This window comes from Schistocerca serialis, chromosome 9 (assembly GCF_023864345.2).
Source record: "Schistocerca serialis cubense isolate TAMUIC-IGC-003099 chromosome 9, iqSchSeri2.2, whole genome shotgun sequence".
Taxonomy (NCBI): domain Eukaryota; kingdom Metazoa; phylum Arthropoda; class Insecta; order Orthoptera; family Acrididae; genus Schistocerca; species Schistocerca serialis.
In genome coordinates, this window is record NC_064646.1 from 225,226,709 (window position 1) to 225,245,931 (window position 19,223).

Below are 19,223 nucleotides of genomic sequence, written 5' to 3' on the forward strand. Positions count from 1 at the left end.
TTTCAAATTTTCCCATGCTCACATGTACATATGTAGCAACACTGATATTGCAAACAGCCTGATGAAAATAATGTAATTCTTGATATCTATTGATGCTGTGGTGCCCAACCAGAAGTAGTTTAGTATAGTTTTAGTATATCAATACCATTGCCAAAAATGAACAACTTTCTAAGATAAGTGCTGACTTTTCTTTGTGCTATTTACATAAAACATCATACATCTTTTTATGGCACTATTGACTGTCTTTGAAGAGGTTCCTATTTTGTGCAGCAATAAGCAGTATTCATAATTTTCTCAACTTATTCTCTAAAATATTAACTTCCTTTAAAACAGTCAACAGAGCCGAAAATGATGCAGAATTTTTTGTGTAATTAGTGGAAATAAACTCAGTTCTTTCCTTTAAAAGTCATTTACATAATTTCTTATTTTGCTGTAGAGCACCACCAGTTTGACGTCAACCATGTCAAAATAAGATATCTCTCATCCAGTATAAATCAAATGCAATTACATACATGAAAAGCCATCTGATGTTGAACCTGTCTGTTCAAAACTGGTAACAGCACTATCTGTTCTTAATAAAGAACATTAATAACAGTGGGTAGTTGTTGTTTTTACTTTTTGTAGGAATTAATTTGTAATACTAAATTCACTTTTCACAAGTGAGTCTGAATTGTACTCAGTTCTTTAAATTAATGTAGGAATGAGGTAGAGGAAGCTTTGAGTGCAGATGACGAACTGCCATGAACAATTACTCAACACTGTGGAAACAAGCTGTGTAAAAGGTATAAAATGAGATATGTACCAGTATAAGACAAAATTCTGGATCAGTTTCATATTCACTTTCTTCCAGACACTAGCGCAAAATGATAAATGAACACCTCTAACTGAAAATATATGGAAATACCATATTTGCATGGAGCACTGTTAGAGAACAGTAAAGTACATATGTCAACATGATATTTATGGATGAAGTATGACTTTAATGCACTTGCAGGTGTGTCTGAGTTGCTAAAATGATAGTTTGTTGTTGTGAAGATCATATAAATATTGTAGCTTGCCAGGATAGTGTCACTGAGGGAAAATTGTTAAAGTAATTAAATTTCACTGAGATGGCTGGGACTGAGGAAGACTGGATGAGATGTCTGAAGAACTGTATGCTGTGTTGGTTTTGAACTCATCACTGTGTATCCTTGTTGGTACCAGCGATCAAGAAAGATGTATGTGGCAATGCTCTGGTTATACGTAGTTGGCAACAGTGTGCTGATTTATGCCTGGATCATCACTTGAGGTGAAAAGCTATGGTTATTGATATGAGGAGCACAGAGCAAATTAGGACTGAGGTTACATCAAGTGTGTTAGACTGGACCATTAAAACCCATTTGATTGAAAACAGACCACGAGCAAGGGTACCACTCACCATGTGACCACCGCATAGCCCAGATCTAATGGTTTAGGAAAAGACATGACGGGAAATATGAAAGAAATAAGGTTGTTTTTATTGTTATTATAAAGTTAAGATGTTGACAGTTGTTCTTTCAAAAAGTGACTAAAGCAGTGGCTTATTCAAAAATGCCCATATAACTTGTATTTAATATGATTAATTACATAAAAAAGAATCCAGTAGTAGAAAAAAGTGTAGTATTAGCACACTATGAAATGTTTGTTACACATAACTGTAAGAAATTTATGGATCATTAACAATTCCATGCATGTAACATTATGTATTATGAGCGGAACACACAATACCATTATAACATGGGTTCTATAAATTATTGAGGTCATATTTTGTTAATAATTTAAAGTGAATGTATGTTTAAATAAGTAAAGAGATACATCTGTAATAATATTTTGTCAACTAGAACAAGCTTTTTATAGTACCCAGATCTGTAAGAAATGTGATATGGCAAGAATTACTCTTTCTTTCACACAAAGGACCAAAATGTTGAATTGAAAGTAAGACAAAAATAATGCTTGATATAAAATTTGCCTCTCTCTCCAGGTTTCTCTTAAATGTATTTAAAAGGACATTACATGCCAGTCTTATTCCACTGAGGCATGTAGCACTCTGACACAACTTAGTTCTATAGCAAATTAATGAAGGCCTATTTATTCATCATATTGCATATAGTCCATTACGAAGGAGAACTGTAAGAGAAGTGACATGTGTCAGCACAACATTATATTATACATAAAATAAGTAAATGACATGACTAACTAGATAACACTTATATGTAGTACCACTTCATTTGATTTCTCAGTATGATGGATAGATACCTTACAACAAAATTCACAGTTTCTTTCAGCAATGTTGACAAATAACTTACAGAATGTACCAACAATGCACATTAAACTTTTGGCCCAAATGGTTTCTAAGTTCTTATTCTATGTAATTTAAAATTGTAAAGTCTATCCACAGACTATGCAAAATCAATTACAAAAGTGTTTGTGGACAACCAAGACCATCTTATGCAGGTACATTGATGTAAGAGAAGTTGAATTCATCTTAGCTGCATCTTCAGTAACAGGCTAGTAGTATTTAGTGTATCATAGCATTTCGTTAATGTCATCAATGAGGCCTTCACAAAATTCTGTAATCCTTGGCAGTACATATCTTCACTGATATAACAGCTTTTATATTTCGAGCTTATTAATTTTATAAGATTAATTTTAACCTCGGCCATAAGGACATTGTAGGTTTGCATATATTGTGAATTAGAACAGTATTAACAAAAAATTATATTTGTATATGTAATAATCACTACAGCTCAAAAGTTCAAAGTGATGAGAGCCAATGAAATGTGCAACACTATGCTTTAAAGAATAAAGAGAAGATCTTCCTTTGAGTTGACTGACAATGATTTCAGTGTCTCAGACTGCTGCTCAGATACAAGTTTAATGACGCCATAAAAGAATGCCTCTATGAAAATTCAACATTTAAAAATCATCTCATTCAGTTCTCGATAAATTTTCCAATCTAGAGTGATAGCACTTCTAATGGGTAAAGTGGCGGCACAGTCAACGAAAAGGTTAGACTAGATGTACTTTTTGCACTCTAGATCTATAGTGAGGAGAGCTTCAAAGATGTAGAACATGCCATAAAACAAGAATGCGTAACACATATTTAGGACAAATTTGATAGATATTCTAATGACCTTTCCACAGCTCACTAGTAAAGTGGCCCTCATGAGCGTTGGGGCAAAAATCAAATATATTTTCATTTAAAAGATAAGATGACACTTTACAATACTTAGTTATGTTGATCACACTTGTGCTCTGAAGTCCACAACTTGGTAGTTTATTTTTTTTTTGGCTGCTGGAAAGTAACTGAAAATGTGTGTTCCTGAATAATGGACACACATCTGGTGCAAAGAAAGTGATTTTGAAACTTTGCGAATATTATTTTTGTTTCTAGTATTGAGTCCATGAACTGAACAGTTGGTTTGGGAAAGAAGTATGCTGTTCATGCCAAATTTCATAAAGGAATAAAGATACTGGAATGAAGTAGCCATTATACCCAGTTCTTTGAACATTCTTGAGATTACACCATAAATAATTCAAATTGCACACTTTTGGATCCAGAAACCTTTATCTTGGTCTCATAAGCTATCCCAAGAAATGATCATCTATGACATTATGGCGTGGAAGTAAATGAAATGTTACTGCAATTTTTTATTTTTATATCATCTATACCTAACAAAATCAACAGAATAACTATTTGTTTAGGTGCATTTCTGTAGTATGTTCCTCCAAATTTATTATCAAGCTGTAAAACCTAGAATTTGAAATGGCTCACCTGCTTGTCATCATATTCTAGCCAAGTTCTAGGTGGAAATCACTTACAAGTTCTAACTGGATATAGGGTATCTTTTCAAGTTTAGTGACAAATAATTGGTTAGGTATCATTTTTTAAAGCCCATGAAAATTTCATAACAAATCCCTCTAAAACTATACTTGAGTTGCTATGTATTGCAATGTTACTGTGATCTCTAAACTAAACAAAACTTGTATCACCTAATAAAGAAAGGTTATTAATGCATAAAGGAAAAAGTAAGAGTGCTAAGATGAAATCCTATGGCACATTATATGTAATTAGTTCCCAGACTGATGAGGATTGGTAGCTTATTAAAGGGGTCTTTCCTATCAGTCACACTTTGTCTCTTGTTTTTACACATACTAAGCATGGGAAGAATGATGTTTAAATGCCTCCATGAGTGCTGTAATTAGTATAATCTTGTCCTTGTGGTAAGTATGAGAGTGATGCATAGGGGGTTGTAGTACATTTCTAGAGTGGTCATTCAAAGTTGGAGATTACAGCTTTGTAAGTAGGTTGTCTTGGAATAGTTTACATCTGTCTTCAGTAATCTGCCAGTTCAGTTTTGTCAGCATCTCTGTGGCACTCTCCCACGGGTAAAACAAACGTGTGACCATTCACTCTTCTCTATATATATTCAGGACACCTTGTTAGTCCTATTTGGTACAGGTGTCACACATTTGAACAACTTTCTAGGATGGGTCACCCAAGCAATTTGTAAGCTAGTTCGTTGACTGATTTGGATGAGGGGACCAAATAATGAGGTCATTGGTACCAATGGATTAGGGACGATGGGGAAGGAAGTTGGCTGTGCCCTTTTCAAAGAAACCATCCCAGAATTTGCCTGGAATGATTTCAGGAAGTCATGAAAAATCTAAATCAGGATGGCTGGATGTGAGTTTGAACCATCATCCTCATGAATGCAAGTCCAATGTGCTAACCACTGCACCATCTCATTGAGTGATTTGCAAGTGATCTCCTTTGTAGACTGATTGCAACTCCTCAGTATTCTACCAAAAAACCGAACCTGCCATTGTCCATGACTGAGCCTCTGCGAACCTTCCATTTCATATCACTTCAAAGTGTTCCAGTGTTCTACACAGGTATTTGTATGAGTTGACCAATCCCAGCAGTATCTTGTTGATACTGTGGTCATTGAATATTTTTTTTATTTTTTTACATGCACAGTTTTACATTTATGAACATTTAAAGCAAGTTGCCAATCTTTGAACCGCTTTGTAATCTTATCAAGGTCCAGCTGAATATTTATGCAGCTTCTTTTGGACAGTAGCCCTACTTCATTATAGATAATGGCATCTTCTGTGAAAAGCGCGACATTGTTATTAACATTGCCCACAAGGTCATTAACAGACAACACGAACAGCAAGGATCCCAGTACACCTCCCTGGGGCACACCCAAATTTACTTCTACACCTGTTGATGACTCTCCATCCTGGACATTCTGTTGCAGCTTCCCTACGAAAAAAAGCCCATTCTAGTTACAAATCTCACTTCATAGCACTTATGGCCATTCTTTTGATAATAATATTAACAATGTAGGGAAAGATAGATTGCTACTTACTGTAAAAATAACATGCTAAGTGGGAGATAGGCACACTTAAAAACATTCACAGATAAGTTTTTGGCCTCAGCTTTCATTGGAAAAAGAGAAACACACAGCATTCATTCACACAACCAAGCACAACTCATCCACACATGACTACCCACTCTGGCAGCTTGGGCCTGAGTTTCCAGAGTTAGCAGTCGAGTGTGCCTGAGGTGTGCTTGCTTGTGTGAATGAATGGCGTGAATTCTCATGATGAAGGTTGTGGCTGAAAGCTTATGTGCAAGTGTTTTTTAACTGTGCCTGTCTGCAACTTAGTATGTTATCTTTATGGTAGGTAGCAATGTATCTTTTCCTACATTTTTTATATTCCTACCTGGAATTTCCATTGCTTGCGAGTGCTTATGATAATAATCACAGATGTGGTCCTGAGTCAAATGCCTTTCAGAAATTGAGGACTACAGCATGTACCTGACTGCCTTGATTCAAAGGTTTCATTATGTCATATCAGAAAAGTGTGAGTTTGGTTTCACATGATCAGTGTTTCCGAAATTCATGCTGGGTGGCAAGGAGGAAGTCATTCTGTTAGAGATCCCTCATTATGTCTGAGCTCCGAATATATTGTGCGGTACTACAACAAATTGATGTCAAGGATATTAGAGGGTAGTTTTGTGGATCATTTCTACTACCCTTCTTGTAGATTAGCATGACCTGTGCTTTCTTACAACTAATGGCACAGTCTTCTGTTCCAAGAACACGTGATATGTGATAGTTAAGAGAGGGGCTAACTCAGCTGCAAATTCAATATAGAATCTGATAGAGATTCCATTGGACATTGGAGCTTTGTTAAATTTTAACAATTTCTATTGTTTTTCAATGCCACTAACAATAACACTTATTTCACTCCCCTTTACAGTTGTACAGGGATTAAGTCTGGCAGTTAGTACCCTTACCCTTACCTGTACAAATATGCTATCGGCAGCTGCACCTCTGTTAAATCTGGCTGAAAAGTGATTGTTTTGCAGAATTACACTCTTAAAACACTGCCCTTCAGATCTAACATCCCAGTGAGTATGAACATGATATGCACAGTAATTAACACTGTTCATAGCTTGATCTGGTGGGGATGCAGAACCACTGGCTCTAGCCCCCAATAACATCATCGCCCTACCACAATAACAACAATTGTATCTTTGCCAGATCAGTACTTATAGTACATGCTCTATGCTACATGCATTGTGTACACACTGTGAGAATAAAAGTACTCATAGTAAGTGACAAAAGTGCGAGTGATTATTTATCGTCATAATTACCATGTTCACTCCCCACTACCTGCAGTCCTATCATCATAGTTAGCTGTAGACATTATTGGAAAATCAACACTCTTCATCAGTTTAATTACAGATTGACAGTCAATTATTAAAAAAGAGTAAATGAATCATTAGTTAAATTTCCAGACATGAAATTTAGATAAAACTTGACACATTTTAGGACTTATAATTTGCACTAATTTGTCTGTGGTACATTTCCCCGTATTAGTGGCCAAAGATCTTATGCATTTCGTAATATTCTGTAGACTGACTTTAAATGGACTTCAACATACCTATTTTATATGTAAGCAATAACTGAAACTATAATTGTCTTTTGTTGTTCATAAGATTTTCACAATTTATAATTAATGATTTACATTTGTTAATAACTGAATATTGGAGGGAGATTCATTTTAATAAGGACTTTTTGACACAGTAATAATTTCTGCTGAGTTATGCTGGTTATATTGTATACATATGGGACTGTAAGTCAGTAATAATGTTTTAACTACAGATCTTAATTAGTCTGAAACTAAATAATTGCAAGTGTTGCTAACATATTATTGACATTGGTTGTAGGGATACATTGGTTATTTATGCAGAATTTTCATCTACTTTATCATGAAGTTAGTAACTGGGTATATGTTCACATATGAGCGATGACAAAACCTGAAATTACTGATATTTTGTAATTAACACTGTGTTTAGGCAAACTAGTTACCTTATTAAGTACTGATAACCAAGGTAATGCAACCATATAATATAGTTATGTCAGACTAGCCCTCAGTCATTATTCAAAATTTTCCGGTGCTGCGTATGTGTCCATAAATGACACTGTGAGAACACTGCTACTTTAAGTAACATCACTGGTAGTTGACTTGGCAACATTAACTTGTAACTCCATCAAACATTGGAAGATAACAAACAATGTACTTCAAAATTACCTATTCCATTTGCAGATAGGGCTACATCTGGGCCATGGCAATCCAGCTGGACAGATTTGAGCTTATCTCTTCTGAAGAGACAAGAGTGCCACACTTGAATGTGACTGCTCCCGAGCTCATGCAGCTGGCTGCATCACCTTCCATGTTGTCTCCTGTGTGTCAAGTCTGCTGCGTATGGACAATACTGGTTTGGCTGTTCTTCCATTGCAAACATCACCATCAATCTTCCAATCACAGCACACACCTCAGACTACCACCTTTCTGACCAGACCAACCAATTTTGTGGTTTGCCATCATGGACAATATCTTCACATTGATTGATGTCATCGGTGATGGCAACCTCCTCCCCCCCCCCCCCCTCCCAATTCCAACAGACAACAAATATGAGACAATGATAGGTGCTCTACTCCACTGCTCCACCTGCTCCCCAAAGAAGCAATCCATCACACCACTTATGACAAAGTTTTAAGTGACGAGACCCCATCATAACTATGGCATCACCCCAGACTCTGTGGATTGTGAAACTCCCTGTGAAAGTGCAGCTGGCAATGGTCACCCATGAACATGAATCCTTGTACACACACCTTAAACTTGATGATAAAATACATTTGAATAAAACACAGACAGTAAATAAATAATATTGATAATGATGGTGGCAAGTGTGACTTGCAACTTCAGTGGCAGTACAAGTGGTGACCAGTCAACTACAAGTCAAGCCGAACCCACTAATCTTTTGCCAGCATTGACATTACCACTCCTGGTTAGAGCAATGACCTACACATGGTATCAACAAACACATGCCATCCTGTCATCCACACTGTGCCAATGCCTGTGCAGAACATGGTCAACCATGTCACATCAGTGCCTGTGCAATGCACCGTTGATCATACCACACCAGCGCAGAATCATTTCTGTTGGTTCCATGCAACATACGGCGATTCTGGCTGCAACTGCTACCCTTCAAGCAATTTCCAAAAACTACACACACATGCAGGATGTCTAAGTTGCTTCAATACCTGTGATGACAACCATGGACCACAGCCCCCCATCTCCATAGTCTCAGACTTTTTGTATGTGAGCATGTCAGTGGCCAGGTGTAACTCACCATTACAGGTTCAGAGGTCAGCACTTTGGGGCCACCCTCATCCATTCAAACACCATCCCAAGCATTTGTTCAAGTCCATGCTGCAAATAAATCCACAATCCATGTTTACAGCTTACAAGTCTGCACACTAGACCTTGGCCACAATAAAAAATGCACTTGGACTTTTATCATCACAGATGTAGCAGAACCAACTACCAGTGCTGACTTTCTCCAGCACTTCCAGTTGGTTCCAGACCTGACTAAAACTCATATCCTACACTGCAAATCTTTTAGTCATACCTTTTGGAGACCCAGCATAATGGCATGGCTTATTTTTTGCACCAACCCCCACTCCCTGTGGACACTTTTGACAGTCAAAGGCCCTTCAGAGTGCCTCCATGCCAACAACCAAACCATATTCAGTGCATTCAACTACTCTACTCCAACCTGCAACATAACAACATCATCCAACACAGAATCTAAGATATAGAGTGGGAACTCCATGCAACAAGGCAACACATCGCCCAGCTATCTCAATTGGCTGCACCTGTTGCCACAGACTCACTGACATCTTAACCACTTCCAGATACCCCTACAGAGGTCAGTGCTGCACCACTCACTTCCCACCCACTATGCAGCCTTCATGTACTCTCATGTAATCTGAGTTATTAGACCAATAGTGAACAAGTACCTTTAATTCTATTGCTTGGTGCCCAGAAACTGATGGCAGACGACATAATTTGTGTGTGTGACCATATCAAACATTAAGGTACGCCATTTCACTTTGAAAATAATACTGCACATGCACATGTAACAGTTCCCTCAGAAAGGCACACAAAACATATGCAATTGCAGCAGCATTAATTTAGAAGAAAGAGATATTTTGAGTAAAAGGAAATGCTTATAACTAATAGTGACTCAACAAAGATACATTGAAAGTTAATAATTCAAGTAAATTATTTCTGTAGCAAAAGTTAAGAAAAGGATGAAAATAGTTTTATAATGAAACAAATCATTTACAGTCTTAACTGCTAAATTCTCTTAGTCTTTAACTGGGGAGAGCGCATTGCAACACAGCTGATCTATGGTGGCATGTTAAGATAATGGCAGCAGCCAGTTATTACAATAACTGCATTTGTCATATTTTCATAGTGGAGTATGTTGGTGAAGTCCCTTCTTGGTTAGGCTGCAAAGTCATCTGTAATGATGGCTGAATAGATGTAGCCTAACTGTTGGTGGTAAACCACAATTTTAGGATGTACATGTTTCTTACTCATTATACACATTTAGTTCTTATTTCAGTACTTTATACACTATTTATGGTGATTTCCAACTACGATGTAACTGTTTGTCACATTTGCATTATGACCATCGCAATCACAAATTTATAATCAGTAAAACCATTCTTTCACCTGATCCACAACTCACAACTGTAATTATGTTCACCATGACAGTTACAGCTTCAAACTCTCAGCTGATGGTAAGAAGACAAGTATAAAACAGAGTTTTATTGAACCTTGGCTCTCATGATGCAGTTAAATGTAAAAACAGTTACATTCACAGGGTAGCAATAACTATAATGCCTACTCATGTAAGCATGCTAAGTACTGGTTGAGACAAGGTCCATTTAGTAATACTCAAGGTGTCTTGGCAAGTTTTTGCATCTCAAATTAACAACACACATCAAGCCATATTGTTGTACACAACTCCCTGTCACTCCCTCACTGTTTATTGCTGGTCAATTGTCACACTCGATATTGTCTCAGTGCTTTCATGCCTATGATTTACATAACAGTTCTTGACATCACAGATAATGTAAACAAAATAATTTAAAGTCTTTCCATATTCAAGTAAATAAAGAAAACAGCTTTATGCACCAGAGACAAAAAAATAAATTGGATTGCTACCAAACAGAACTATGCTAACCATCAAAGATATGAATACTTAGTCTAAGAAAGTAAAATAAATTAGAGAAAAAGAGAAAAAAAACCTTATTTGTCGCTAATGGCTATATCTCCACAGGTGGTAGTAGTAGAGTTCGTGCAAGTAGGGTAGGGATAGTTTGCTCCTGTGACAGTTCCTGGGGTTCTCCAGTAAAATTAGTGAAAAAAAGGAGGATCTCCCAGGCTGCGCAGTGATTATAGAATTTTCAGCTCTCATACCATTATGGACAGCTGTCGAGTACCAAACAGCCAGCTTTTCAACTATTATTTAGTGAACACTTCTGTTTTCATTATCATTGACTGCAAAATGGCATACTTACAAATACTTATATGTCCCAATGACATGCAAAAAATTTCCAATATCACACCTTTTGGTCTATTCAAATTTATGTCCATGCCACATGGGCTTACGAACAAGGTACAAACATGACAATGCTTTATTGATGGTTTGCTCTTCAAATTCCCCTTTTGTTATGCCTATCTCTATAAAATTTTAATTTTCTCTCCAGACAATAAATCTCACAATAATCACATCAAACAAGTTTTGACACCCTCTCTCACACTGGCATCATGAGCAATGAAGCCAAATGTCAACATTGGCTCAAAGAAGTCATCTTCCTCACACCTGTCATCAATGTATCAGCGATCTATCTGACACCACAATTTATAGAGACTATCCAATAGCTGCCTCCACCATACTATCAAGAACTACATCAGTTCTTAGGCATCATAAACTTCTTTAGAAAGAAACCTTTCAGAGGCAGCTTCCCCAAAAGCACCCTTAACATAAGCCCTTGCCAGCAAGAATACTGCTGCCAAAGGCAAACTCACGTGGATGAATGAGATGGTGTCTGATTTTGAAAACATTAAGGACTGCCCTACTTAGGCCAACACCTTGGCACATCTCTTCTCTTATGCACAGTTCGTCATAACAGCAGGCATAAGTGACACTGCTGTCAGAGCTGTGCTGCAGGGGTTATACAGCAGTAACACTGTTTCTTTTCACATAAACTCATGTCATGACAAAGCAGATGGTCTGTGTATGACAGGGAGTTACTGGTACTGCACAAAGCAGTACGCTACTTCAAACAGGATGTAGAAGGATGCCCCCTGATTATCTACACTTACAGTCGCCCATGTACTGACTCTACTCAAAATATACCCAATGGTATCTGCTCCTGAAAGTTCCAGTATCTAGGCTACATTGATTTTCCATGGACATCTCCCATCTCAAAGGTGCAGAGAATGTTGTGGCAGATTTATTTTTTGTGCATCAGTGTCTTATCATCTTATTACGACTATGATAGATTTGCTAAGGCATAACAACATGAACAGCTACGAAACCACATTCACCACCCATCCACAAACCTGTGGACTGAATCTTGCAACCCACCCTATAATTCACCAAGTTTCGTGAAATTAGACATGCCCCCTAGTACCTCAATGATGCTGCCACATCATATTCATCCACATCCACAATTTAGCACACCTGGATATTCATCTAACCCCTCAACTACTAACGAAAAAGTTTGTGTGGCCTAACATAAAGAAAGACTGTAAACTTTGGGTGCTTGTGTGTATCTCATGTCAAAAGAACAAATCTCACATCATGTGCAGCTTGCTATAGGAGATTTCCAAATCTCAAAATGGTGCTTTCAACACCAACATATTGACATCATCTCCAACAGCTACCACTATGTCCTCTCAGTGGTTGATTGGATTACACACTGGGTCAAAGCTAAACCTCTAAAGGAGATAATGTCTGAATCTTTATTGAGACATGGATCCCACACTTCAGCCGCCCTACATCACAACAGACCATAGCAGGCAATTTGAATCTGTTCTCTTCCTAGAACTGTGCAATACAACAAGCACTAAACTCTTCAGAACTACAGCGTACCATTCTCAAAGCAACAGTATGGTTGAGTGGTGCACTGCACTTTAAAAGTGACCCCTCATGTGCCAATGTGCCATGGAGGCAATTGACTGAGGCTCTTCTGTGGGTTCTCCTAGGAATTCACACAACACATAAACATGACATGACCTCAGAGTCTCACCGACCAGAATTCTATATGAAAAGACCTTATCCCTCCCATATATTTCATGCTCCATGAACCATCATGTCATCATACCCCCCACCCCCCTCCGACCTACAATACTTAGCTGTGCATTTGTTCAGGAGTCAGCTTCAAATACAAGTTCTCTATATTTTATCAATAGTGTTTATCAAAAAGAGCATCACCTTCCCTGCAGTGATTCCCATTTGAGTTCCCAAAGCATCTCCGTAACACATACATGCTGTTCAAACCTACTGGTAACAGATCTAGCTGCCCACGTCTGAATTTTTATGATGTCTTCCTTCAATCTGACCTTTTACAGATCCCAAACACTCAAGCAGTACTCAAGAAAAGATCCCAGCAGTTTCCTATATGCAGCCTCCTTTACAAGTGAATCACTCTTTCCTAACATTCTCCCAATAAACTGAAGTTGACCATTTGCCACCCTATCACAGTTTTCAGAAGCTCGTTCCATCTGATACTGCTTTGCAATGTTACATCCAGATATATGACACTGATAGCTGCTGCCCTCACACTTTGTTGTCAGCAGGGTATCCTTACTTCCGTGGTGCCATGTTTACTTCCAATGAATCCCACACTATTGCCAGCCCTGGGAAAATACCTTTCACTCCACATCTCCCCTGGTGGCACCACACTTTGATGCTGGGCCAGCTCCACAGTGTACCGGTCCACCTCCACAAATACCACTTATATGCCACCTGGTGTATGTCACCACCTCACGTCCACGACGCTGCAATGACAATATACCTGTGAGGCCTGCCTGTCTCCGAGCAATCTCTCTGCCTCAACACTTGACGCAGCCTCCATTACCATGTTCTGCACTAAGAGGGTGGAGAGGGTGGCCCTGTGGGAACACTGCTACTACACAAAGCAACTTTGCTGACTTTCAACCTGAGTCCCACACAGAAGACTCTTTGACTGGCACTGAGTCTGTTTGTTGTGTCCGGTTTCTTATACATTGCATATTTATATTGTCAATCAAAAATGTTGTACAAAGTATCTGGACTGAGTGATTATTCATTGTAATCATCTCCTATACCCTCTGCATTTACAACGTTACCAAAGTTATGATGAAATTTGAAATACTACTACTATTACTACTACTGCTACCACTACACAGGAAATGTCAATATTAAAAAACAAGATTTACCAAATTACATCAACAATTATTTCATAAATGCAACAACTTCATTAAGCTCAAAATTTACAAATCAAGAAAAACCAGAATTTCCAAAAGCTGCTTGTAGCATGAGGATAGATCCAACAGATGAACATGAAGAGTTCAAGGTAATAAAAAGCTTGACACCTAAAATTTCAGCAGGAGTAGATGAGGCACCTGTTTATATCATAACAATGACAGCTGCACAAATCACAAGACCCCTGGAATACATAGCCAACTTATCATTTGGTGAAGGAGTGTTCCCAGAAAGAATGAAAATGTCAAAAGTGAAGCCATTATTCAAAGACAGCGACAAGCATAAGGTAGAAAACTATCATTCAAAATCCCTCCTCCTGGCATTTTCCAAAATAATAAAAAAATTGATGAAACACAGAATCAACAAATATCTAAATGATCATAAGTTACTAAGTAAAATGAGTGTATCTTCCAGGCAGGTTAAAATACATAAACACTACTAATGTACTACACTGAACAAATAATTAAAAAAAATCTAGAAAAAAAAACAATTGTGTATGGTAGTAGGAATAAATTTAGATCTCTCTGAAGCATTTGACACTGTCAATCATGGCATTCTTTTAGAAAAACTGGAAGCATTAGGTATTCATGGGACAGGGAAAAAATGGTTTGAGTCATACCTGCAAAACAGAACACAGATTGTAGGACTGATGTCAGTTTACTCCAACCACAAAATAAATTTAGTATCAGATGCAAAAAAAGTGGAAATAGGAGTGCTGCAAAGCAGTATCCCAGGTCCCTTATTGTTCCTTGTCTACATAAATGACATTCACACCTGAGACGGGCAGCACAGACCATACTATTCACAGATGACACTAGTGCGATAATAGGTGCACCAAAGCAAATGCTGCAAACAACTACTGATCAAGTGATAAAGAATGTCCGCACTTGGGTTAATGCAAACCAGTTGACATTAAATGCAAATAAAACAAATTATATGCAGTTTGGAAAAATATGTCAAAATGTAAATCTTGATCCATTGTTGCATGAAAAGGCCATAGACAGAGTGGCATCAACACAATTGCTGGGAATACCTGTTGATGAAAATCTTAATTTTAATGGTCATGTAACAAAAATTGGGCAGAAACTTAACTCAGCCTATTTTGCTCTGAGAATTATTGCAAATGTTTGGTGCCAGGATGGCATATTTTGGCTATTTTCAGTCTCTTGCAACATATGGAATAATATTTTGGGGTTCCACCACTTGCCATCTAAAACAAATAATTCTGTTACAGCCATAATGCAAACCATTATTCAACAAACTTAAAGTTCTAACAACACCTTCCTTATTTAAATGTGGCATCTCTGACATCAAGTAACACTTCTTTAATTATGTTCTTTGGCTTTGCATCCTGTCTTCGTCTTCTAGCACCATGTTCGACATCCATTTCTGTATTCGCACTGTTCAGTGCCAAAATAAATGTTCATTCTGACTCTCAAAGTGCGTTATTACAGTTCTACGCCACGTAATACCCACATATAAAAATGTGTTATATATGTTAGACCCCACTTTGTAGATTTTCAGGCAAATGCCAGTTTGCATAACTACAATACCCAAAATAGCATAGCACTCCATACTCAGCAAACAAAAAGAATACACACACACACACACACACACACACACACACACACACACACACACACACACACACAGACAAAGGTATGTGAGCCATATTGGCCCAAAACCCTACAACAGACTGCCAGCCAACACCATAAAATTAGAAGACAAAAACAGATTTAAAATAGAATTTAAAGAATTTCTACTTGTACAATGTTTTTACTCGGTAAATGACTATTTAGGCCAATAAATAATTGCGATAATTTTTATATTGAGGCAAAACTGAAAACACTGTCTTTCATCCCCTAAAGTTTCTGTTAATTTTGTATATCTGATGGACAGCTGTTGAGTGTGGTAAAATCTTTACTGAATTATTTCAATGAATATAAGGATTTCCTGTTTAGGGAAGACAAAAGTAAAGCGTTAGGGCAAACAGACTAAGCAGTTACAATACTGATAGTATATATGTATAACTGTTTCTTGTATGACCAAGTATTATTCTTTGTACATTTTTTGTGCAGTTTTATATGTATTATTCTTTGTACTATTTAATGTAAAATTTTGTATGTTCCTTTTCCATAAATTGTTTCCCATAAATTTACATGTACTTCTGGACAACATGTCTATGAATGGATAAATAAATAAATAAATGGTGCATTGTTTTGATGTGGTCTCTTTAGTCAGTATGCTTCCAATAAAAGGGGTTTTAATTTTTGTTGAGGGGTATGACAAGACTAACTTTCCATTTGCAAAATCTAGCAGTGCTTGATATTTTTGTAACTAGTTGGCCCCCAGCAACACAGAAACATTTGACCTTACAATAATTAAGAAATTATGTTCACACACTACTTTTCCAATTGGAAATTTCGTCAACACTGCTTCTTTGACAGGCTTCCCTTTGTAACCAGTAATGCCAACAATATGTATACCTGCTACTGGGAATGCAGGGTATTGTCCCCTTTCACTTACTTGCTTGAAAATGTCATTATTTCTTTCCTATCACTATCAGTTTCGTATGCCCAACTTCTTGTCAAATTTCATTCTCTTCCACTAATTTTTCTCTTATCCTTCTTTGCTGACCCAATGTTAAGAAGCATAATCTTGTGGGTCTAGTGGTACTCTTTATTGTTCTTCCTGGCTCTCCCCCCGACAGCATGTCATTTTTCACATTTTCGATTGTAATTGTCCCAAGTTTTAATTGTCATGGCCCTGTCACCGGTTGATTGTTGAAAAGATTGTGTTGTTGTAGTACTGATCAGTTATAATGGTTTTCTCTAAAATTTCCTCATTTATTTCCTCTTGTGCATTTAGTTTCACAATACCGGGTGTTTATAACTGTATCTTCCCATTCAACATTCCTGTCTCCACGCAGATGTCCATTTATCTTCCTCCTTGCCCACTCTTATTTACTCTTTTCATTGAATGTATGTGATTGCTTTAAGTAATTAAGTATATCTTTGACACTATTACATTCTCTTAATAACAGCTTCTCTTGTACCTGGATGGGTAACCTATTTTCCAGTACTGTAACAAGATGGACTTCTCAACAGGGTTGTCTAATAATTTAGCTTCATCAAAATGACAATTAAAGAATCCTTATACACCCCCCCCCCCCCCCCAACAATCTCTTTCCATAGGATATATAGTGTGCCAACCTCTTTTGATTTCCAAATAGGCCAATACTCTTTTTTAAATAATTTGCAAAATTCTTGCCAACTCAGAAATGCTCCTCTATTCACTACTGCCCATTTAGAGGATTCTCCATTAAGATATTCTATGACAAATTGAATCTTCCATTTATCATCCCAAAGACTCAAAAAACGGCCATAAAATTGCTTTAAAAATACTTCTGGATGGACCCTTTTGCAGGCTTGAATATGAGGAACTCATTGGTCATCTTAGTGTTATTTGTTAAACAAAACCTCTCTCTGAAAGCTCTGACAGGATTCAAGTGCTTGTTCTCATCCTCCATCCTTCCTCTCTTACTGGACCTTCCTTTTATGTATCAAAAGTTACGCTGAATGGGTTACCATTACAATCTCTTCTAGTTGCTGAGGGGAAGGCCTAACTTTTGATTCTTTACCAATTTCTTTTATAGTTTTCCTTGTTCCTCATTGAGAAATGTTTATATTCTCATAACTGCCCTCTTGGCTGAGATAGGTATTTAACTGTTTTATTTGGATTTTCCTATTATCCAGAGCTAACCTGTTGCAAACTCTCATATCTTCGATATTTTTGATTTGTCCCTGAAAGTTCCACCATTTTTTCTACCCTCCTTAGGTCTTGCTCATGGTGTTACCTTCCCTCAGATTTCAATCCCTTCAATGCATTTTCAAGCTCTTCAGTCATTACTTCCACACTCTTATCTATGTATGGTTCTATGGCCTGAATACTTTCCTTGAGTTACTCCTTATATATACTCTTAAAATTACCCAACTGCTCAGCTAATTCACCTCTTTTCTGATGCAGTTATTCCTTTTCTTACTTAGACTCCTTGATATGCATTTCCAGTCTTTATGTATTACCCTCTATCTTCCCTATTAGCTGCAGTACAACTGACTACTAAACAATCCCACAATTTGGTCCTTACCTCATTATGATTGGATGGTAAACTTTCATCTAACATTCCTTCCATAATTCAGTAAAATTCTGGCACTTCCATGTTGTAAATTACGCTAGTTGACTTTTTAAACAAATAAACCTTGGTTCCACAATACACTGAATCATTGCTTCTCTATTCCTCAATAATATCAACCAGAACTTTCTGTTGTTGCTCCTATTCCTATATTACCAAAATATATATGTAGAAAAGTTACAATAGTTACATCACATTTAGTACAATTAAGCAAATGGTCCGCCCTTCAGTCTGACTCATTGTACTTATTAACATCTAATGAGTTTGTAGTAACAGCTAGTCCATTAGGTGGCAGCAAGTGGTTCAGGTACTGTAGCTACCTTGCTGCTCTAGTATTAGCTGGGTTGGTTCAGCACCTTACTCTGCAATGGCTGCAACTTGGTGTGTTGGCTGGGGTGTAGCTCCACATCACTATCTGCAATGGCTCCAACCTGGTGTGTCATCAGTAATGGTACCTCTCTGAGCTCACCCCAGATGTACAATTGTTTCCAGCTGTACAGAGAAATCCCATCCCCCTCTCCTACCACACCACACCCCACCCCACCCCACCCCACCCCAACTGGCCTCCTCTTCTGTTTTTGTGCATTCATGATAACTTGTGCTTCATCTTCTTGCATGCCTCTTGAATTTTCTCATTGGTCTTGGCTTCTTTCTTCCTGATGTATATTTGTTTCCCCAGTAATTTTTGGTTTTATTTTAATTTGTGCCCAGTACTTGAGTCCTGTCACAAATGCCATGTTGCTGTACTATGACATCCTTTTATATGGATAGAGTAATGTTATCAATGTATGTTCTTTATATATCACACATGTAGCTACCTCTCAGTAGGACTTGTTTATCCACTGAAGATTGTATACAACTAACATCCAAAGTAATTAAATAGTAGTAAAGAGATCTGTGCCACTTCCCAATGAGTTGTTTTCATAGTGCTGAAGTGCAGATTGATCAATTAAAATTGTTACATAGTTCTAGCACCATTGTATCCATTTGCTATAACTATCAAAGACAAGTCTGGTTCTGACTGTTGAAACTGTAACCATTTTTATAGGTTACTCTGCATCTTTATATTACTAACATTTTATCACAAAAAAGTTTCTATGG